Source organism: Pelodiscus sinensis, chromosome 3 (assembly GCF_052426305.1).
Source record: "Pelodiscus sinensis isolate ZL-2025 chromosome 3, ASM5242630v1, whole genome shotgun sequence".
Taxonomy (NCBI): Eukaryota; Metazoa; Chordata; order Testudines; family Trionychidae; genus Pelodiscus; species Pelodiscus sinensis.
In genome coordinates this window covers 84,933,985-84,957,373 of record NC_143054.1, presented here as the reverse complement: position 1 = coordinate 84,957,373, position 23,389 = coordinate 84,933,985, and the positions used below count along the sequence as shown (strand labels likewise).

The 23,389-nt window shown below is 45.6% G+C and overlaps 1 protein-coding gene across 2 annotated transcripts in view; it reads right to left on the bottom strand.

The window, feature by feature from the left end:
- Positions 1–14,455, bottom strand: part of DSE (dermatan sulfate epimerase) — a 54,434-nt gene extending 39,979 nt beyond the window's left edge. The window contains exon 1 of one of the 2 annotated variants that reach the window (XM_075924012.2): positions 14,010–14,455. The gene's annotated coding sequence lies outside the window, so the exon portion shown is untranslated. Of the gene's footprint in view, positions 1–7,968; positions 8,240–14,009 lie in introns of those variants that run through there. The other variant, XM_075924011.2, reaches the window with a different exon arrangement.
- Between the last annotated feature and the right edge of the window lie 8,934 nt (positions 14,456–23,389).

Here is a 23,389-nt window from a genome sequence, read left to right as displayed (position 1 = left end):
GAGCATGGTGCCCAGCTGCCCGGAGTCTGACTGTCCCCACGGAGACTCACCCCACCCCAGCGGCTGCACTTACTGCGGCTGCCAGAACACCCCTGAGCCACCTGCTTTTCCCATCTCAGCAGACTGCAGTGCCCTGGAGCACCATGTGCACATGGTACTACCTGAGTCTCACTGCACCCCAGGTGGGGCAGGCAGGCACCCCTGCGTATCCCTGGGTGCTGGGGTTGGAGCTGGGCCTGGTGAATGCCACAGCTCGGTGAGGGGAGAGGGGGAAGAGGAGTAGGATGGTGAGGGAGAGAAATGACCTGGACTGGCGGGGGCTGGAGAAGGGACCCTGGCTCATGGGGGAGAAGGGGAAGGGGCCCAGGCTGGTGGGCGTAGGGGAAGGAGAAGGGACCCAGGCTGGCATGGCCACAGAGAGGGGGGTTGGTAAGAGCAAGCACAGCGAGCAGGGATCGCAGCCCATGTATGTGCGTGTGTGTGTGCGTGCGCAAACAAAATTTTAAAAACACACAAAGAAACACTCCGGGCTAAATATTTTGTGGAAATGGTCCAGTTTGAGTTAGGAACATAAATGAGTAGCTGAGTATATGAGAAAAGAGACAGAATTCCCAAATCAAGTACAGTCCTGAAAATTGACATAACTGAGCAAATGTTGAGAAAGACTGAACCAAGGTGAACTAGAAAAATAGGATGAACCTGGAATAGGATTGCTTCTTAGTACATTTTACAGAAAAGATATAACAAACAGAAATTTGGAGTAGTGCTCTGTTTTGGCACAACTAAAACAATGCTTAAAGTTTGAAAATTAAAAGACAAAGTTTGGAAATCAAGTTGAATATAGCCCTTTTTTGTGAAAACACAGTGAATGATAAGAGTTTATAGGAATGAAGAAAAAATACATTTTATGGAATTCCCATTTTAAAAAATTACTAAAATTAATATAATAAAAATAACTGTATTTTTGAAAAAAAGCAATCATTTCAATAAAGCATGTACATTTTCCTTTTATTTAAAAAATTAATTGAGTTACGGACCTGAGCAATGCCAAGTAAATCTGCTAGTACTTGATATATGTAATACTGTACTGAACAATTTCACTGGCCAATTAAAATTAAATGTATACAAAGCTTTAAGCTATGAACTGAACTCTGCATTTATTTAGAGTAGTATACAGCCCTGCAAGAAATATCACCCTGTAAGAACTAAGGGTTGCAAAATTTTTCCAATGCACTAATTGTAATACAGCTGCTGAAAAGTATTTTATTTTAGGAATTTTTAATCTGCCCATCTTCTCTGCATGTAAGCTTCTTGCATTTCTTTTCTCACATTTTATAATTTGTTAATTTTATAACCATTTATACAAAACAATAACAGCAAATCACACTATATTACATTACTGCAAGGTTTTGTCAATTTCAAAACAAGATTTAGGTTGTTGATACACCCAAAACAGAATCTCCACTGATTTTATTTTCTAATTTAATATTTTCTTAGCACTGAAAGTAATCTCCTACTTGTGATAACTGTTTATCCTTGACTCCCTTCAGTCCTTTTTATCCCATACTCCATGGAGTAAGAGAGGCTATTCCTAAAGGCTCTCATTCCTAACTAGTGCTGACTTGTTCGTTCAAACATTTGCATCCATTGAATGAAACATCGGTCTGTGTCATCATCAAAAATGCAAAACTACAGACAGAGAGAAAAATGTCCTGAAGTACACAGTATTAGTACTTTTTATTTTCAGACACAAATGAAGTCACTTATTAAGGGACAGATGCGTAGTTCAGGAGAACTATTTTTATTTGTAAAATCTTTTCAGAGAAATTAAGATTAGAAGAAAATGCTAGACCTTATTTTGTCTTTCAGTTACGATGGCCCCAAATTATTATTTAATTATGTTCTCAAGCCCTGATAATGTCCAAAACTGTAATCCTGAAAACATAGCCACACATTGTTTATTAACTAGAAGCCACAGTTATGGATTTAGGACCCTATCGTGGTAGGCACAGTTCAAACACATAACAAAATAGAGACAGGGCACCAAAGAGCTTACTCTCGAAAGCAGTGGTTCTCTAGTGTATTTGATTGGGCCCTCCTTGTTTATATCTGTAGTAATTTATGCCCCTCCCCCTACCACATGTACATATACTACCACCCAACTCTGAAGGCAAAGTAGAGAGCAGTGGATTGTGGCTAGAAGTCCAGCTCTGAAGGCAGTGCTGCACCAGCAGAAGCATAGAAATAAGGCCATTGCCACTCTTACTTCTGCACTGCTGCTATCACCCCCCCCGGCTGAAAGCATGATCCCAACTAACTCTGAGAGAGAGAGAGAGTGTGTGTGTAAGCTGTGCACTTGGGTGCCCACCCGATTTGTGGAGTGCCCACAGCAAGCATCAGATATTCTATAGGTGGTGTACATCTGCACATGCCTTAGTGTGCATAAGAAAATGTATTCTGCACAATGATGGGGAAAAATTAGAGGGAACATTGGTAGGGGGAAAGGAAAGCTTGAGCCTGAGTTGTAGGGTTATAATTGTCCTCTTTATCCCCACCTCCCGGTGTGTGTATGGCCCTTCTGCATTAGCCCTAGCCACCACAGTCTGACAGCCCCAACTTTTTAAATTTTTAAATTCAGTAAAATAAAGCACACAGCTCACACCTCCCTTAACACATTTCCATGCCACCTTTGGGAAGCTTGCTCCCTAGTTTGAGAACCACTGGTTTAAATTAAGCACCTGCTTACCTTCACACATGCATAGTCTCACTGACCTCAATGACTATTCACCCATGCAAAGCAAAGTACACACATAACTGTTTGTAGGATCAGAGCCCAAAGCTGTTATTCTGTGTGAAGTGATGGTACCGTACAGTCTAAAAATGAAATATTGTCTTGTGTATGCACGGGGAAGCAAACAGATGATGGAATGATTTGGATCTAGCATAAACCAGCCTCACTGAAAGATCAGGACCAGTAACATGAGTAGAGGATGCTACCACTCCATGGCTGGCAGCCTGAACCCAACTAACTCCAGGTGAGGGACCTTCAAAGCATGGGTGAGAGGATATAAACAGCAGGACAGAAGTTAGCCAAACACAGATGTAAGAGGTGAAAAAGACCAACGCAATTAACTTGATTATCTCCATTGAAACAAAATTATTCCTAGTGCTTAGTCCAGTCTAATTAAGTGTCCCACATGATGGGTTTCCCCCCTCCCCTTAGGAGACCATCCCTCAAACATAAAAATCTCAGTATTGGGAAGCTTTTCTGAACTCCTTCCTGTCAATAAACGAGTAGCCCAGAACTGAACACAATGTTGCAGATGTGGTCATAGTATGCCCCAACAGGTATTGTTTCTGTGTTATCCAATTACAGTAAACTTACAATAATCCGGCACCTTTAGGACCCAGGGGGGTGCCAGATTATCAGATATGCCGGACTATCGGAAGGGGCTATGATGGGTCTGGGGTGGGGTGGGGGTGGATGCCACCCCAGGCCCCTCATAGCCCCCCCTTCCGATAGTCCGGCTCTGCCCCAGGCGTCCCTGATTCAGCCGCTTCTGAAACTGACCAGCAGCGGCTGAATTGGAGATGCCTGGGGCAGAGCAGCTGGAGTGCTGCTGGGTTGGTTCGGTGCGGCGAGACCAACCCGGCAGCACCCCAGCTGCTCTGCCCCAGGTGTCCCCAAGTCAGCCGCTGCTGATACTGACCAGCGGCTGACTCCAGGAAGCCCGAGGCAGAGCTGCTCTGCCCCGGGCTTCCTGGAGTCAGCTGCTGGTCAGTTTCAGCAGCAGCTGAATCCGGACACCTGGGACAGAGCAGCTCTAATGGTCCGGCTGCCCAGAACACTTCCGGGTTCCTGATGGTGCCGGACCATCAGGAGTGCCAGACCATCAGAGTTTTACTGTAACTAGGATCCTTTGACAGGGGGCTGCTCCATCCCAGCCAGGCCTGCCACATTGTGGCACAGGTGGGGTCGCTGATCTAGCTGGGTGGGCGCTGGTTGTGGGGTTACCCCAGCAAGCATGCCAGTAAGGTGAATGCTTACCGAGTAACTAGTTAACCTTTTACATCCCTAGTGTAAAGTGCCATGAAAGTTTAGATAAAACTTTAAGCTCTGGTTCTTGATTCAGAAATTCTTCTGTCTTTTAACAAATCTTGCATTATATCAAAATTTTCAATTTGTAGTGTCATACTTTCAGTGACAATATAAAGTGATACCAAGCATTGTGATCTCACTAAAAGAAATATCAAGCTATACGGGCAGATAAAAATGAGACAAGAGCTTCCATACATAACAGCAAGAATAATACAAAGACTGCCAGAAATTATAATTTTTTTAGTTTTATTTAGCTCTACTAGCTTTGCACCAATAAAAATGGTTCCTTTAACACAACTCTGTTTTGCTGTTTAGAGTAATTTTTAGATATAGAGGCATTAGCCTGAGATTTCCTTATTTTTGCTACTTTGTGCTAGAATCTTTATATTACTTACACGCATTTTTGTGAGCTAAGTAAGCAATGTATGTGAATTCAAACTCGAGTAGCAATATCTATCCAAGGATCTCCAAACAATTATCAAATATTATATTAACTAAGCATCACAAAAGCTTATACTGCAGAACCCACAGTGCAGTTAGCTCCCCCGGAGTGGGGCCAGGAGTCCACTCCTGGCATGCAATGGCTGTTGGTTCCGCTCCTGGAGAGCCAGCTGTGCTGCGGGTTCTGCAATATAAGCTTTATACAGCAGTCGGTATTGGGGGTGGGCAAGCTCTAAGTACATTTAAAAGGCATAGCCGCAGCAGGGTAGGTCAGGGACTCAGTGCGAGGGGTGTGGGTCTCTGGGTAGTAGAAGCTGGGTTGCCTGCTTGCCCGGCTCCTACTATGTTTAAATTGCAGAGCCACAGTGAGACCCCCTTATTGACTACTCGATACAAATTCTATTGAGTATACGATTAGTCAAATACCTGCTTCTTAACATCCTTACCCCAAAGTTTAAAGTTTTTCTACTATTTTGAAGCATCTTGTCCCTACATAGTCATTCAATGTATCTCTAGTACAGCTGAGTTCTGCGTGGTGCTAAATGTCTTGAGTGGCACTGAGACTAGGCCAGTGGTTTACAAACCTGGCAATCTGCAGAGTATGTCTAAGATTTCCAAAGGGCCTCACACCTCCAGCTGAAATTTGTTAAAGGACCGCAAACAGGGTTCCCTCTAAATCCAATGCAGAGGCCCTGGGCTCCTATGTAGGTTGCTGGTGTGTCCTCCTTTCTCCTGGCTGTGACAGCTCTTTGCAGAGACTGGAGGAGTGCATCTCTCCCCCAGCCGTGGCCCCAGCAGCAGGGATATCAGGGAGCTGCTATGACCAGGGAAGAGATGTGTCCTTTGACCCCAGAAGCAGGGATAGCAGGGAGCTGCTATGGCCAGGGAAGAGATGTGCCCTCTGACCCCAGCAGCAGGGATAGCAGGGAGCTGCTATGGCCAGGGAAGAGATGTGTCCTCTGACCCCAGCAGCAGGGATAGCAGGGAGCTGCTATGGCCAGGGAAGAGATGTGTCCTCTGATCCCAGCAGCAGGTTAGGATTAAGAAATGGGCTTTAGCAGCTGCAGCCCACAATCCTGGTCTAGGGGAACCCCTTATATCTAGGGCTACAACCACTAAAGCCCCTGTGTTCTGAGCTAGCCCTTGCTGGTGGGAGGGGTGGCTGCTCCATGCTTATGGCTGCAGCTGTGTTGCCACTAGCACAGGGAAGGTGTCCCTGTGCTACCCTCACCTCTGCAGTTCCCATTGACCAGAAATTGCAGGGGGGAGGAGGGAAGGTGCCTGCAGGTGAGCGTGGGGCAGTGCAGGTCTTGTGGTGCCATCAGTTCCCCCCAACAAATGGAGGCTCCCCCAGAAAAGCACTTTGCACCCCAACCCAGCCCTGACTTCCCTGCTGCATCTTAAGTTCCTAACTCCCTCCCAAACCCTGCTCCCCAATTATGAGCCCCCGCATCCTAATTCCCTCCCAGACCCCACACCTTAACTTTGAGCCCCTTCCCACTCTCTAAGTCCCCAACTCCCTCTCAGAGCCCTAACCTTGAGCTTGCTGCACCACACTGGCTCTTTCCTAGACCCCACACCTGAACCCTGAGTCCTCCTGCACCCTCTCCTCCCACCCCAGTCTCCTACCTAAGCCCACTCCTGCTCTCCCAATCTCAAGCCCCCTTCTGCACCCCAACACCTAATCCCCAACCCCATCCCCGAGCCAGAGCCCTCATCCCCGAGCCTCCTCCCACACTCCAAACTAGCGATGTCAACCTGTAGTCCACTACAGGATTAACTGATAAACCAATAACCCAAGGTTTATCTCATGAACTAAATAAACTCTGTATTAGGGATGTTAAATATTGATTAATTGAATAGTTGAGTAATCTCATTAATTCTTATCGGTTAGTCAACTATTCTATAGTACCTGGGGGCAGGGCTGGCTGGTAGTGCACTCCAGCCCCATTCCCAAGGAGCCCCCAGATACTGCGCTGCTGCCCCTGTATCAGAGGCAGCAGAGTGCGGTACCAGGCAGGGGCTGGTCTGTGAGGGGAGACAGTTTCAAAACCAGGTCCCCTAGCAGACTGGCTGTTGCCCCAATACAGAGGCAGCACTGTGGGGTGGCAGCAGCCCCTGTCTGGGAAGGGATGGGGGAGTTGCGCTCCCGGACTCAACACAGTTGCCTGTCCCCCTAACTCCTAATGCACTTTAAATGCAGAGCCACAGCAGGGGTAGGTCCCAGACCTGGCGTGAGCCAGAACTGAGCCAGGCTTTCTGCCCACCTGGCTCCTAATACACTTTAAATATGGAGCGGCAGTAGGGGTAGGTCCAGGACCGGTTGCAAGTCAGGGCTGAGCCTGCTAAAAAATGTACTAGCCAGAGGACGGGGAGAAGGAGGAATGTGTGTAGTCTATGGCATTAACCTATAAGCTTTTGCTTATTGGTTAATTGACTATGTTATTACATCCCTACTCTGTATCGGAGCCGGGGGAGGAGCTGGCTTTAAGAAGGTTCCCCATGACCACCAGATCCGCCTGTCCCACTGCCTCTGTTAGAGAGGCAGCAGAGTGGAGGATGGGGAGGGAGAGGGGGAGGCAGGCTGGAGCCCACATGCTGGGGACCTGGCTTTCAAGCAGACTCCCCCTTGTGTGCTGGCTCCACAGAGCTGGGTGTCCCTACCCCTGCTTCTGCTTCCTACAGAGGCAGTGAGGGGAGCAGGCAGGAGCTGGTGCTTTAGATTGGTGCAGGTCCCAACATCCGTTTCACACATGGCCGTAAAAAAGTGAGCAGGGTCACTGACTGCAAATGAAAGGAGGCCGCCGACCCTCAGGATCGCTTCCCAAGAGGCTTGTTCCGCAGTGATTTAAACAGAAAATGTCACTTCCACTCAGATTCTCCCGGCTTGCTTCCCCGAAGGTGAGGAGCCGCCTCAGAGTCAGCGGGCGCTGTGATTCCTGGGGCATCTCTTGCAAATGGAAAACCAATCGACCCAGCCCTCTCTCTGGATGGGTCCCCCCCCTTACATTTCCGGAGGCAGCCAGATCCCTGCAGGGGAGCCGGGACGCCTGGCGGCACAGGGACGCGGGGAGAGACATGCAACTCGGGCGGGCCCACACACGTGTCCCGGCGAAGTGTAACACGTCCCAAGCCAGCGCTGCTCCAGCCTGGGCGGACGCTCCCCGCCCCCCACGGCCGCGGGTGACACACGAAAGCCCCTGGCGCGGCTCCCCGGTCCCTGCCCCTCTCCCGCGGCAGCGGGGCCGATCTGCTCCCCCCGCTCGGCAGCCCGCACCCGCGGTGTCATGCCCCCTCCCGCATTAGCCCGCGGTGCATCCGGGCCGGTCCCGCCGCCGCTCCATCCCGGCACAGGGGGCAGGGGCGGGAGGGATCCCGCAGCGCAGCCGGGCAGAAGTTTCCCTTCTCCGCCCCCCCCCCCCCCTTACCTCGCCCCGCGTCTCCTCCTCAGCCCGGCCCCGCCCAGCAGCCGGCGGGGGAGCCGCTCCGGACGCCCCCTGCTCATGGAGTCGGCCGGGCCATGCCCGCGGCTGGGCGAACCGAGGCGCCTGGGGCCGGGCGCGGCGCGGAGCGGCAGCGGGATGTGCAGGCGCCGCCGGGACGCCCGAGCTCCGCCAGAGGGAGGAAACCGCAACGTCACCGACTGCAGCTGGGGAGGGGAGGGGAGGAGAAGGGAAGCGCCTGGGGAGCCCCCTCCCCCGCCGTCCAGCCCCCTCCCCGGCTTTGGCTCCCGGCCGGAGAGCAGAGCACGACCCCACCCGGTGGGGCAAGCCCTCCCCCCAGCACAGACAAGGCACGTGCCGCACCCTGGGCCAGTGCGGGCTAATCTCCTGCGCCTTTGCACCCACCCGGATCCTGCTGCTGCTTGTACCCACTCTATGCCAACCACACAGAGAACAAGTCTAGCTGCCGACTGGCCCTGCACATCCAGACTCCCTGGGGGTATGGCTACACAGCAAAGTTATTTCAAAATAACTTTCCTAGCATCTACAAAGCCAAACTGCTAGTTCGAAATAAATTTGAAATAGCGGAGAAAGGTTCGATTGAAATTTAACTCATTTTGAGATACTATTTCTATAAATAAAATTATAAGAATATAAAAACATAAGAATATAAGAATGGCCGTATTGGGTCAGACCAAAGGTCCATCTAGCCCAGTAGCCTGTCTGCCGACAGTGGCCAGTACCAGGTGACCCAGAGGGGGTGGACCGAACTCAATGATCAAGCGATTTGTCTCCTGCCATCCTTCTCCAGCCTCTGACAAACAGAGGCCAAGGACACCATTTCTATCCCCCTGGCTAATAGCCTTTTATGGGCCTAACCTCCATGAAATTATCTAGCTTCTCTTTAAACTCTGTTATAGTTCTAGCCTTCACAGCCTCCTCTGGCAAGGCGTTCCACAGGTTGACTACGCACTGTTTAAAGAATAACTTCCTTTTATTAGTTTTAAACCTGCTACCCATTAACTTCATTTGGTGTCTTAGGAAGGAACAATCAGTTCCATACATACAAGATGGGAAGCGACTGTCTAGGAAGGAGCATGGCGGAAAGGGATCTAGGGGTCATAGTGGACCACAAGTTGAATATGAGTCAACAGTGTGATGCTGTTGTAAAAAAAGCAAATATGATTCTAGGTTGTATCAACAGGTGTGTTGTAAGCAAAACTCGTGAAGTCATTCTGCCGCTCTATTCTGCACTAGTTAGGCCTCAGCTGGAGTACTGTGTTCAGTTCTGGGCGCCACATTTCAAGAAAGATGTGGAGAAATTGGAAAGGGTACAGAGAAGAGCGACAAGAATGATTAAAGGTCTAGAGAACATGACCTATGAAGCCAGGCTTCATGAATTGGTCTTGTTTAGTTTGGAAAAAAGAAGATTAAGGGGGGACATGATAGCGGTTTTCAAATATCTAAAAGGGTGTCACAAGGAGGAAGGAGAAAATTTGTTCCTCTTGGTTTCTGAGGATAGGACAAGGAGTAATGGGCTTAAAGTGCAGCAGGGGAGGTTTAGATTGGATATTAGGAAAAAATTCCTAACTGTCAGGGTGGTCAAATATTGGAATAAATTGCCAAGGGAGGTGGTGGAATCTCCCTCTCTGGAGATATTTAAGAACAGGTTAGATAGACATCTGTCAGGGATGGTGTAGACGGAGCTTGGTCCTGCCTTGAGGGTGGGGGGCTGGACTCGATGACCTCTCGAGGTCCCTTCCAGTCCTATTATTCTATGATTCTAGTTCTTCTATTATGGGAACTAATAAATAACTTTTCTTTATTCGCCCTCTCCACACCACTCATGATTTTATATATCTCTATCATATCCCCCCTTACTCTCCTCTTTTCTAAACTGAAAAGTCCCAGTCCCTTTAACCTCTCTTCATATGGGACCCGTTTCAAACCCCTAATCATTTTAGTTGCCCTTTTCTGAACCCTTTCTAAGGCCAAAATATCTTTTTTTGAAGTGAGGAGACCACATCTGTACACAGTATTTAAGATGTGGGCGTACCACAGTTTTATACAGGGGAAGTAAGATATTCTGTGTCTTAGTTTCTATCCCGTTCTTAATAATTCCTAACATCCTATTTGCCTTTTTGACCTCCGCTACACACTGTGTGGAAGTTTTCAGAGAACTATCCACGATAACTCCAAGATCTCTTTCCTGATTTGTTGTAGCCAAATTAGCCCCCATCATACTGTACATATAGTTGGGGTTATTTTTTCCAACGTGCATTACTTTACACTTATCCACATTAAATTTCATTTGCCATTTTGTTGCCCAATCACTCAGTTTGGTGAGATCTTTTTGAAGTTCTTCACAGTCTGCTTCTGTCTTGACTATCTTAAACAGTTTAGTATCATCCAAAAACTTTACTACCTCACCCCTTACCCCTTTCTCCAGATCATTTATGAATAAGTTGAACAGGATTGGTCCTAGGACTGACCGTTGGAGGACACAACTAGTTACCCCTCTCCATTCTGAAAATTTACCATTTATTCCTACCCTTTGTCTTTTAACCAGATCTCAATCCATGAAAGGACCTTCCCTCTTATACCATGACAATGTAATTTACACAAGAACCTTTGGTGAGGGACCTTGTCAAAGGCTTTCTGAAAATCTAAGTATACTATATTTACCCCTTGTCCATATGTTTGTTAACCCCTTCAAAGAACTCTAAGGGTATGTCTACACTACAGCACTAATTCGAACTAACTAATTCGAATTAGTTAATTCGAACTAAGCTAATTTGAATTAGCGCAACTAGACTTAAAAACTAGTTCAAATTAGCGTTTTGCTAATTCAAACTAGCATGTCCACACAGAGTGGACCCTGAACAGAGGTTAAGGATGGCCGGAAGCAGTGCCAGCAGGGCATCAGATGAGGACGTAGAGCGTGGAGCTGCTGTCTCAGGCTAGCCGAGGGCTGTGCTTAAAGGGACCCGACCCCCACCCCGGACAGACAGTTCTCAGGGTTCCCCGCTTGCAAAGCAGTCCTGGCTTGGAGTGCCCTGAGTGCCCACACGCGGAACATCACAGCACTCGGCCATCAACCCGGCTGCACTTGCCACAGGCTGCCATCCGGGGGGAGGGGACAATCGGGGGGCTGCAGGAGAACTTCCACCCCGAGAAGCCCGCAGAGCCAGCCCAGTCCTCCCCATCGGGGGAGCGTACCCCATTCCTCCCTCACCTCCTTCCACTTACCCTTCCCTAGCCCCCCTTCCTGATGTACAAAATAAAGAAAACGTGTGTTCAAAAATAGAATCTCTCTTTATTGAACAAAACTGGGGGAGACTGGGAAAAAGAGGTGGGAGAGGGGAAGAGAGAAGCTGGGAGAGGGGAGGGCAACTAAAATGATCAGGGGTTTGGAACAGGTCCCATATGAAGAGAGGCTAAAGAGACTTGGACTTTTCAGCTTAGAGAAGAGGAGACGGAGGGGGGAAATGATAGAGGTCTATAAAAGCAAGAGTGGTGTGGAGAGGGTGTATAAAGAAAAGTTCTCCATTAGTTCCCATAATAGAAGGACTAGAGGACACCAAAGGAAAGGAATGGGTAGCAGGCTTCAAACTAGTAACAAAGTTGTTCTTCACAAAGCAAAGAGTCAACCTGTGGAACTCCTTGCTGCAGGGGGCTGTGAAGGCTAGAACTAGAACAGAGTTTAAAGAGAAGTGAGATAAAGTCATGGAGGCTGGGTCCATGGAGTCGTATTAGCCAGGGGGTAGAAATGGTGTCCCTGCCCAAAGATTGTGGAAGGCTGGAGATGGATGGCACGAGACAAATGGCTTGGTCACTGTCTTTGGTCCATCCCCTCTAGGGTACCTAGGGTTGGCTGCTGTCGGCAGACAGGCTAATGGACTAGATAGACCTTTGGTCTGACCCAGTACGGCCATTCTAAGCTCAGGGCTCAGGGTCGGGGGTCTCAGTGGACCACCTTGATTTTCATGCAAACCTGCTCCTGGGTGGCCAGGCTGGCAGCTCTCCTGCCCTAGACGGCCACTTTCCTGTGCCTAGTGCGGAGTTCGTGGACGAGGTCCACGATGTCTTCACTAGACCAGGCGGGTGCCCGCCTCTTGCGGTCCTGGCCAGGCTCCCGAGAGCCGCCAGCCTGGTCCCGGGAAGAGGCGGAGGGTTGGGGGGCATCAGGTGGCTGGCTCATGGCGTGCCAGGTGCAGGGTCTGCTGGCTGGGTGCTGGCAGGCTTGCACCTGGCACGGGCACCGTAGCCAGCCCGTGCCCCTTTAAGGGGTCCGGGGCTGGGAGGGGGGCAATAATGTTTCCCTGGTGGTGCCCAGAGTGGCCACCAGGGAAACCTGGGGAGGGCTAGCCTCCCACTAGTTCGAATTAAGGGGCTACACACCCCTTAATTCGAACTAGTAAGTTCGAACTAGGTTTAGTCCTCGTAAAATGAGGTTTTCCTAGTTCGAACTAAGCGCTCCGCTAGTTCGAATTAAGTTCGAACTAGCGAAGCGCTAGTGTAGCGCCTATCAAAGTTAATTCGAACTAACGTCCATTAGTTCGAATTAACTTTGTAGTGTAGCCATACCCTAATAGATTAGTAAGACATGATTTCCCTTTACAGAAACCATGTTGACTTTTGTCCAACAAATTATGTTCATCCAGGTGTCTGACAATTTTATTCTTTACTACAGTTTCAACTTATTTGTCCGGTACTGAAGTTAGACTTACTGGTCTGTAATTGCCAGGATTGCCTCTTGAGCCTTTTTAAAATGCCTTCCTATTTTTAAATGCCTTCCTAGATTGCAGAAAACAAAACTGTATCACAATTAGGTTCCAAGCTTAGGGCCCTGTACTGTCCAGCTAGGTCAGACCCTTTATCCATATTGAAGTTTTCCTTGAGCTACTTCCCCTACCTTGCCTCTGGGTCTCCCACTCTCTTCCCTGGTTACGCAAGGTCCCTCCAAGGCCTTCCTTCCTGGATAGCTTTCCTCCATATGCTGAAAATGGCTGTCCTGCTCTGTTATTCCCCTGATGGAGCTTTGTTGATCCTGTCTATTTCCTACAGCTTTTTCCCTCTCCACAGACTCTGTCAGCATTTAAACCTGGTTCCATTTTTACAGGAAGAACCTGATTCCTGAGAGGTGGGGTAATTAATCAGGGTTGGGCTTAGCACAAGGCCTCCTAGGCCAAGGGCAAGTCACCTTGTTACACATCCAATCTTTTCATCATTCCTGCTATCCAAGCCACACAACAGCCCTGGCCTTTTGCTTCATTCTCCAATGTGTATTTTTATAGCTTCTTCCAAGAGCCTCCTTATGCATGGAACCTCCTTCCTGAAGTGTGTTGCCTTGGCTCCACTTTCAGTTCAAAGCACATGTCTATCATGAGGCCTATGAACAATATTAAAAAATAAAATAGGAAGGTATAGACCCCTCCAGACACTCACAATAATTAACCAAAGCAACGGTATATCTTAGTGCTCTAACCCTTGTACTACTCCTTCTTCCCTTTCAGAGGTGCAATCATTCCTTATAATATCTTAACTCATATTGCTAAATCCTGCCAGGAAGGAACACTGCAGCTCTTTTTTTTTTTTTTGCACCAAATTATAAAGTACCAATCAGAGGGAGGGCGGTAAACGTAGCTTAAAGCTCACCTTTGCACTCTCCTACTCCTCGTGCTGCTCTACATAGGCTACTCCCTCTGATTATGAAAGCACAACTTGAAGGCTGCTCTAATTTGTAGCAAGCTATACAAATCCCCCGCCTTATTAGGAGCCTCTTGATCACAATGTTTTCCCCATGCTGTCAGTAAAAGGAGTATTGAGTCTCTGTAGGGGCTGTGTGCCTCTTGTGGTTACCTTCTCAGAGTTGGTTAAGGCCAGATCTCACTAGCAGCGTGATACAAAGCAGCCACCTCACCTAGGAGAATTTGTCTCCTGAATTTGTATTACTTTGTACATTGCCAAGTACACAGATGGAAATGTAAATACACATATATGAAAATAAATAAGTAATCACCTACCTTTCTTCCTTTCACAGACTCTTCAAACTCTTCTCTTGCTGCCCTATTCCATGGTGGTGAAGATGGCAGTATTGTTAGCTAGAAGGGAAAAACACGAGAACCCTTCCCGATGGTGGAAAACTGAGCCACTTTTCTGCTTTAAGTTTCCTTCTTTTCCTTCTGCTTATTCTCTCCTTTGTGTCTCTGAGATGGTTTAAGCCACAACTAGCAAACAGGTAGTAAGTCAGATGTAGAGATAAACTGCAGCAGATTTTGGTGTGACAGAAGAAATTGCAACATCAGCAAGCTCAGCAACTGGAAAGCAAAAAAGCTGCTGTGCACAGCAGAGTACCACGGAGGCCCTCTTGTCCATTCTCCAAATAAGGCACGAAGTTCCAGAGGTTCCAGGAGGAGAGCAATCGTAAAGCAGGCAGAAGGGTGCCTCATGCCCTTGGCACAGCTGTTTGTCATAAACCACTGAAAAGGATTCAAGAAACAGGAAGAGCGTGGGTGTATCAGCCAGTCTGCATCCTGTCACAGTTCCTCAAAGTTCTCTCAAGTCATGTTCATGCCCTCCTGGGTCCAAAACAGTTCCCTTTAGTGGTCAGGTGCCAGTGAGGCTTTGATCCACAATATGTGTCCTTCACAAGACAATAGTGGTCATCACAGTAATTTCTATTACTTTTATATTACCGAGGATCAAGCCTACATTTAGCCTTATATGCCTCTTGTTTCCCTGTATGACAGCTGTTGCGGTACTGAACTCTCCCGTGACTTCTCTCCTATTTCTTGCTCCCTCTTTCTCTTTGAATTAGCCTCTACTTGAAACACTAAACTCCACTTTTTCTGATTGCAAGCATCACTCTAGGGTTGCCACCTAACTCTACCAGGAGAACATTTCCTGATAGAGCACAGAACTGATCAGTGTATGGCTTCTCACACTAGCACAATTTGGTTGTACCTTATTTTTAAAACAGTGCTCTCAACTTCCTCTCCTCCCCCAATTGCAGGGGTGGGCAAACATTTTTGAAGTAGCCCCGGACCTCCGTGGAAGGGGCGAGGCCTAAATGGGAAGGGGGAGGGCACCCACTAGGCACCCATGTCCTGGAAGAGGCTTGGCATGCTCTCCTCCTGCCCCCCGGCCAATCAGAGCCTGGGGAGCGCGGGAAGCCTCCTCTCTCCCTGCAAAGAGCACATGGCACTTTGAAGCACCACACGCTGCTCGCAGGGCGGGGGCAGAGCGAAGAAGGCTTAGGGTGCTCCCCCGCCCGCAAGACTTACTTGGCCTGGAGATGGGGGAGCAACAGGGCCTCTGCGGGCCGGATTCATGTGCTTGGTGGGCCAGAACCAGCCTGCAGAGGCCCTTTTGCCCACCCTTGCCCAATTGTGATGTTGTTAAGGAGCTATGCTATCTGCCACTGGGAAGTGAAAACTGTGCTCTCAGGCAGGCGTTACAAGTTAGAATTAATCAGCGCTCCCATTTAGCCATCACTTAGTATTGCCCTGAATTTCCAAGATGTTTACAAAGTGAAAGCCTCACTGCAATATCTTGAAAATTCAGATGTTTACCTAGACTCCTTTTCACAGTATTTGGCATGATGGAAGTTGACTGGTCAGCTACAACACTGCTGATGCTTCATGCAAATATTTGAAAGGTATCACTTAGGGTACGTCTAGACTACACCTCTCTGTTGACAGAGAGATGTAGATTAGGCACATCGAAATTGCTAATGAAGCGGGATTTAAATATCTCGTGCTTCATTAGCATAAACATGGCTGCCACTTTTCAAAACGGAGCTTTTTCGAAAAAAAACAACAAAAACCAGGCAGTCTACACATGGGTCTTTCGAAAATACAACCCTTTTTTGAAAGATCCTGTAAACCTCATTTTATGAGGGATAAGGGATTTTTTGAAAATAGGTTGTATTTTTGAAAGATCCATGTCTAGACTGCTGGGTTGTTTTTTTTTTTTTTTTTTGAAAAAGCTGCATTTCGAAAAAAAAGTAGTGGCCGTGTTTATGCTAATGAAGTGTGTGATATTTAAATTCCCGCTTCATTAGCTGTTTTGACATGCCTAATCTACATTTCTCTGTCGACAGAAAGGTGTAGTCTAGACACAGCCTTAGGTAATAATGGTGCTTACATGCCCTATACTTTCTGTATGTATTTTCTTTTCATTTATTTACTTATGTATTGTGGGAAATATATGAATTAAAAGAGACCCTGTTCTGGCAAATGTGTTTGGTCTTGCTCTTCACTTTTCACCTCAAGTCACAATCTTCTCACAGTGATATCATCACTATTTATTATGGGTAAGGTGGTAGAACTGAAGGTGTATGTTAGAATATGACAATCTTTACAGCTGATATTACCACTATTTTATAGTTGCAACAAATATGTACAACATATATCATGGAAGTTGTCGATAGAAAAGTTACAATTTATCAAGTATGTTTATCTGGTTAAATCAATATTTTGTCTCTGTATCTCAAATTATGAATACTGGCCTTGGACTTGTGTTATACAGGCACGTGTTTTATTCCTGGGTGATCTCCATTAGAGAGTTTTACATCAAGACCAGACAGCTATGTGTTGATGGCCCATTAAGGACACTTCACTCTAACAATGGGACACAGAAGAAACTCATCTCATCCAGTAAGCCTCCCTGTGGATGTCTCAACAAGAATATGGCTGCCTTTGTGAGTCAGCAAACTATGTAAGGAAAAGGAAATGTGATGGATTCATGTGACCCTGGACTCCATTTTGGGCTAATACTTTCCCACGAACAGAGATTGTGAGCTTTATGTGAGATTTAAAATTCCATGCACAAGGCAAACAAAACCCTGAGAGAGTTCCATTTTGTCTTCATTTCTCTGGACTGGATTTCTAACAAGGAAGCTTTGAACAAGGACTGATGACCCCCAATATGCTTGGGTAAATTGCAGAGCGTAAGTAACACCCCCCTCAAAGTGAGCAGGATTATGATAGGCACCGATTGTCTTAAATATTTTAACCAAAATTTACACAAGCCATCCTCCCTCCTCACCAATGCTAACTGTTGCTGATCCTTAATCTGCAGCTGTTTTTTAAATGGTCGCTTACTCCTCATACCATGCTTCCATTCCATTTTCACATCACCTACCTACTGGCATCCTACGAGCAGGTCCCTGATACCAATCAAACCATCCAGTCAACAGCAGTGAGCAGAACGCACATATGACATAATGGGAGGCTGCTCCGTAGGTGGTGAAGGTGTGATCTTGCCCAATGCTGGTGCAGTCTCTGGGTTCTCTGGTGATGGGGACCCTTGCCCTATGTGTCTGCTCATGGTATGAGTAAACTGGGTCCTATCAGGGAATGGCAGAAGATGGAAGCTCAGCCTGGCTAGCTCCTTCCAACACTGCTGCAGCTGCTCTGGTGGCTGCCTGGAATCTGCTTGCCATATTCTCAGTGTGATCTGCCCAATATCACACAAAGAGAGTTTGTCACCTCCAATATTTGTGATAAAATGCCTTTGCCCACATGGCTCAAAACTGCATTGGCTTGTTTGCTATCACAGTTTTTCTAGCATTAATCCAATTTGCTGTCACTACCACCTATGACTGTTCATTTTGAATGTGTTGCACGGTTCTGCATACTAGTTCAGGCTATGCTATAGTAAAGGAATAGTGGGTGGAAACTATAGCTCTCAATTACATTTCTGAGGCAGAAGAAGAGAAGAGTTAGAATATGTACAGTCATGGATGATGCAGAGAATGAGTTGTGAAACCCTCTTTGTATTCATAATCGCTGATGAAAGATGGCTTTTCTTAGACTTTTAAAAATACCTCTGAAAATTTATTCTAGTTTTGTTGGGCATGGAGGGTGGGATTTTCTGAATTGTACTAGTGATTTAGGAGAACATGTCCTTTTGAAAAACATTCCTAGATCACAGAGATGCTTTGGAAAATCTCATCCATAGTAGCTTTAGGCATAGGCATCTTAATTTTTTTTCTTTTCTGGTGAAGATAAACTATTTAAGGATTGGTTACTTTGTACTTTGACTTATCAGGTGAAAAAGTCAATGTTGTTATTCTGTATAGAGATGAGCATTAGTGCTAACACCAAAAATAAGTTACTTTCTGCCTGCCTGATAGACTGGTCTGAATCAGATCAGCTGAGAATTCTATAGAACATTTATAAATTATATCTCCACTTATGACACTGCCATTTTGTGTGTTCCACCCTCTAATTTGGACAAGTGGACCAAAACCATAGCATGGTTTTGAAGTGGCTTTTATCCCCACAAGTATTTTAAACAGTATTCGAGAAAACCATGTGTGAACTTTATGAGGGTGAGCAGAATGCAGGTGGGGTCTCTGGGGAAGTTCTGATTAACATAACTTTGTTATACTGGTTGCAGGGCTTCAGATGTAAGCCTTTATATGAACAATACCATCTGGTCAACTCTGAAATCTTTGTGGTCTTGTGGTGCTTGTCAAATAGATGTCCTGAACAGACTTTCCTCAGACTTTTGCTATAAACTCAAACAAATGGTCAGACATGCTGGCAGTATAGCTTGCTTTAATACCTGGAGCTATGCATGAAGTATTCCTCAGCTTGTGCTGTAATGAAGCTTTTAAATTGTACAATGGCAAGCTTTTTTACAATGGCAGTAATATAGTTTGTCTAACTTCCTGGATTTCATCTGATGTTTCAACTCTCCTGTTTTTAATCACTAGTCCTATTTATTTAGACAGTTCATTCTACATTAAAATAAAAACAGTACTTGCTTGCTGCATAAGAGGGACATGAAATGCAAACCTCTGTGTGTACACTGATTGTTCTTATGGGTCACTAAAGTCTTGGATCTTCCTTCAGATATTCCGCTAACTCAGAAAGGCATTTTATGACAGGCATATGCGTGGCTCCAGGGAACATAGAGCCTCTGGCCCTTATCTCTGTAGGTTCCATCCAGCTCAAGTTGGCAGAGAATGATGCTCATGCAGTTCTGATGGGCAGGTATGCACACACACCACTATCATTGGCAGTCTATGCAGAGGATAAGGCCTGAATGGGTATTATTAAAACACACATCCCTCTAGGTCAGAAGTGGGACACATTTTCAAGGTGCTCAGAGAATCCTGCAAAGCTGAGGCTGTTCTGTAGGAAAGAGAGGTCCTCAATGTTCCTATCAATCTGCCATCCTTCTGGCACCACTAAAAATTCACAATAAACCTGGTGATAACTGAAGATAACAATTTTGCAGATTTATTCCAATTTCCACTAAGATTTTTACCTCAACTCTCTTTTCTAAGCCCTGAAAAAGGGGTGAAAAAAGGAGGGGGCCAGATAGCTCATCCGGTCTTCTTTCAGTTCTTAATGCCAATTAGATTAAAATGAAATTGCAATCTTCCACCAAATATGTGCATAACAAGTCGATTAGCCTGGTTGAAAAACTAAAGAATTTAAACTGCCAAGTGAGCAAAGCTATTTTAATAGTAACACCAAACTGTTGTTCCTTCTGAAGCACTGTGTAGCATCTGGCTGCCCTGAAGAACTGCTTGTACGCAAACTCTGCCAACATATGCTGTTTCCAAAGCACTGCACTTAGGAGTACTTCTGCAAATAAAGTTTCCCTGCTTAGGAAAACAGCATCTTCATTTCAAATCAATAGCTGCTATGTTGCATTTTGCAGGCTATTTCCTTTTATGTACCAGACGTTAACTCCTCCTTTCAAACCTGTGTTATGAATGAAACTCATTAAATACAAGATGCTGTAGAACATACAAACTATGCAAAGAAGTATATTTACATTTGCTGCATTCCTCTCTTAAGTAGTGACAGATCAGTATTGATTTTCAGGCTGGGGAGTAGCGTGCCTTTGATGCATCTCTTTATTCCCTCTGTTCTTTTAATCTCCTGTGTTTTGAGCAAATATGATTTGACACATTATTTAGTCTGAAACCTATGAAATTTAAAGGTGCAGCAACACTATTTCATTTATACATTACTGATTGCAAAAATACTGGATATTATATTTAAATGCTTCTTGAATACGGGCATGATGATGATGGTAAAGTCCTCACTCCCTGTTGGTGGGACAAGGGGTCATTTTTAAATTGATTAACAGTTTTATGAAACTGTACCTGCATTCCTATGGCGGAGACAAACTTAAAGAAAAGGCCAGTTTTGGAAACTGCCCTTTCCCCCCCTTTTTAATGTGTCAGTGAGAATTTATCATGTCCTGTGCTAGTTTTTCAGGTTCCTGAAATCAGAGTGGCTAGAAAGAAGAGCTGGAGTCTCTTTATGACTTTGCTTACAGAAGAAGTGTTGTTTCCCTATGGAAAATGCAGGCCAATCTCTTTGAATTACTGCCCTTTCATTAACTGGTGACCTAGTCTTAAGCAATTATTATATAGTGTATAAAGTTATTGTCTGCTGGACTGATCCAGCCTGTGCCAGGACCAGAGATTAGAAGTCAGAACAAGGTTCCTTTTAATTTTATTACAAATAAGGAACAACATGGTGTAGTTGAGGTGAAAAAGTTAAAGTTTCTCTCTTCCACTTTTTCCTGAATGCAACTGAAGGGTAGTAACTATCAGCATGATGAAGACTCACCTCCTGTCTCCCCAGCATCTAAACTGTCAGCCAGAAATATGTTTTTGGATTATGCAACATGTTCATCAACACATAGAATCCCAACATTACTTGGACAGGGACAGATCCTGATTTATACACTTGCATTGAACATATGGGATGAGCCCCTGGAAATTCCTTTATGAGTTATTCAGGATGTTGCTGCTCCAGCTACAGAGTAAAACTCTAGCTGGAGAATTCAAGTGGGTTAAGGAGCTCTCAACAACCAAAGAACCCCTTGTGGATCGGGGGGGGGGGGGGGAGGGGGAAGGGGAAGGGGAGACCTACGATGAATGCCAACTAAAAATGCTTACCTGAATACATTTTACTAACTAGGTATGGGAAAGTTTTTTTCTAATAAAACTTTAGTTTCCAGAAACAAGTATTAATTCAATAAGCAACATCGAGTGCATTCCATTTATTAAATGAAAACGGACTTCTCCTAGGTATTATTTTGCACTGGTGACCACAGGACTTAGGTCAGTGGCTCATCCAGATATCGATTTTGAGCACGGCAATTTCTGCCATGTCAGGATTGTAACAAGCCTTGTGGATAGGGGGTAAGCAGTAGATGTGATATATTTAGACTTTAGTAAGGCTTTTGATATACAGGAAGTCCCCGGGTTATGTATAAGATATGGACTGTAGGTTTGTTCTTAAGTTGAATTTGTATGTAAGTCGGAACTGGTACATATTGTAGGGGAAACTCTAGCCAAACATTTCTCCAGAGCTCAGTTTTATTCTCCCACACCTCACTTCCCTCAGTCCTTTATTCTCAAGCTGAGGTGTCTTCTGAGAAAAGCTGCTCCGCGTCTCCCTGGTCTGCTGGGGGGGCGGAGGAGGGGCGCTAGCTTCGCGTCTCCCTGGCCTGCTGGGGGGAAGCAGCTAGTGCGGGGTTGCCTCACCCCGTTTGTAAGTAGGGATCCGATGTAAGTCGGATCCATGTAACCCAGGGACTGCCTATAGTCCTGCATGACCTTCTCATTAACACACTAAGGACATAATACCTAGATGGAGCTACACAGTGGGTGCATAACCAGTTGGATAACAGTTCCCAAAGGATATTTATAACTGGTTTACAGTGATGCTGGCAGGGCATATTGAATGGGGTTCTGCAGAGATCTGTTCTGGGTCCGGTTCTGTTCAATATTTTCATTAATGCTTTAGATAATGGCACAGAGTGTGTGACAGGGTGCAGTTAGAGAAAGACGCCTTTACATTATTATTATTCCCTTGTGTGATGATTATGCCACCAATACTCACCTTTTTGCTCTCTGAGATGCCCCACCACCCTGTCCTACTGGGTCAGATTTTCTGGTCTCCCTCAGACAAGGCACAGACCTTGGGGCTACTGTCCTCCTTAAAAAGCAATGCAGACACCGAACCTGTTCAGCTCTAGGAGAATGCAGTTCTAGGGCACAGCACTTAGGAAACCAACCCTCAGGGGACTCAAAACTCCACATACATCGGTTTTTCTCTGGGAAACTTTAAACAAAGATAACTCATGAGATGTTTGCCCACTTTACCAATGAAATAGGTCAAATTACAAAGGATGAATATAACCAAACAACACACACATGCAGGGGCAAGATTAGAAAGGTGAAGGCACAAATCAAGTTCAATTGAGCTAGAGAATTAAAAGTAACAAGATGATGTTCTACAAGTATATTAAAAGCAAGTAGAAGACCACAGATAGGTCCATTGCTCAGTGAAGAGGGAGAACCAATAACAGGAAACTAGGAAATGGAAGAGGTGCTTAATGACTTATTTGTTTCGGTTTTTGTCAAGAAGTTGGATAGTGACGAGATGCCTAACATAGTGAATGCTACTGGAAATGGGGTAGGTTTAGTACTTAAAATAAAAAAAGAACAAGTTAAAAATTACTTAGAAAAGTTAGATATCTGCAAGTCACCAGGACCTGATGAAATGTATCCTAGAATACTCAAGGGGTTGATAGAGGAGGTATCTGAGCTTTTAGTGATCATCTTTGAGAAGTCATGGAAGTCGGGAGAGATTCCAGAAGACTGGAAAGGACAAATATAGTGCCCATCTATAAAAAATGAAATAAGGATAACCCAGAAAACTGCAGACCAGACAATTTAACTTCTGTGCCAGGGAAGATAATGGAGCAAGTAATTAAGGAATTCATCTGTAAACAACTGGAAGAAAATGAGGATAATCAGTAATAGCCAGCATATTGTAAAGAACAAAACATGTTGAACCAGTCTGATAGCTTTCTTTGATAGGATATCAAGCCTTGTGGATAAGGGAGAAGTGGTGAACATGGTATACCTAAACTTTATTAAAGCATTTGATACAGTCTCAACATGACTTTCTTATTAATAAACTAGGTAAATACAGCCTAGATGGGGCTGCTATAAGTTGGGTGTATAACTGGCTGGATAACCATTCTCAGAGAATAGTTATGAATGGATCGCAATGATGCTGGAAGGGCATAAAAAATGGAGTTCCAAAGGGGTCTGTTTTGGGACTGGTTCTGTTCAGTATCTTCATCAACAATTTAGATGATGGCATAGAGAATATGCTTATTAAGTTTGCAGATAATACCAAGCTGGGAGGGATTCCAAGTGCTTTGGAGGACAGGGCCATAATTCAAAATGATATGAACAAACTGGAGAAATAGTATAAGGTAAATAGAATGAAGTTCAAATGCAAAGTACTCCACTTAGGAAGGAACAATCAGTTTCACATATACAGAATGATAACTGACTGTCTAGGAAGGAGTACTGCTGAACAATATTTAGGGATCATAGTGGACCACA